The following is a 591-nucleotide window of genomic DNA, read 5'->3' on the forward strand; positions in this document are numbered from 1 at the left end:
CACTGTGCCATACACTTGGTTTGTTTATAACAGAACATTAAGAATCCGACATTTTATTTGTGTGTGTTACTTCTATCTCATACCTTATTCTCAGATTACCTAATACTGTAAAAAGGGAGTACAGGGTGTAAATGAACAGAGATGACTGGGCTGATCCTACTGCTTTATTGCCCAAACAATACTTTTTTTTAACACTTTATTTCCCATTGACATTTGTGCAAATGCACAGATCTATTTTCCGCTATTTCAGGTAGCAGCTCTGACTGCTAGTAACGCTGTCCCTTTATTACTTAACAGTTGCTGTGTAAGTTAACTTCTCTGCTCTTTTTCTCTTTTCCCCTTTATTTTTTTCCCTTTGTTTCAGGCAATCCTGCAGCATCTAGAGGGTTGAATGATCCTTGGAAATCCCACGCTCACATCTAAGCCCTGTAGTTCTGTCTGGGCAGCTGTCTCACCGTGTCAAAAGTATACCACGTTAATGAAAATTGAATGCTTAATGTAAATCCATCTCGGTCTTTAATGAAATACATATATACAGAATTTATTAAGTATATTAAGCCTTTGGTCTGTGCGCTATAAAAGTCACGGTGT

Source organism: Tyto alba, unplaced genomic scaffold (assembly GCF_018691265.1).
Source record: "Tyto alba isolate M040663 unplaced genomic scaffold, T.alba_DEE_v4.0 Super-Scaffold_23, whole genome shotgun sequence".
In the NCBI taxonomy this organism is placed as follows: domain Eukaryota; kingdom Metazoa; phylum Chordata; class Aves; order Strigiformes; family Tytonidae; genus Tyto; species Tyto alba.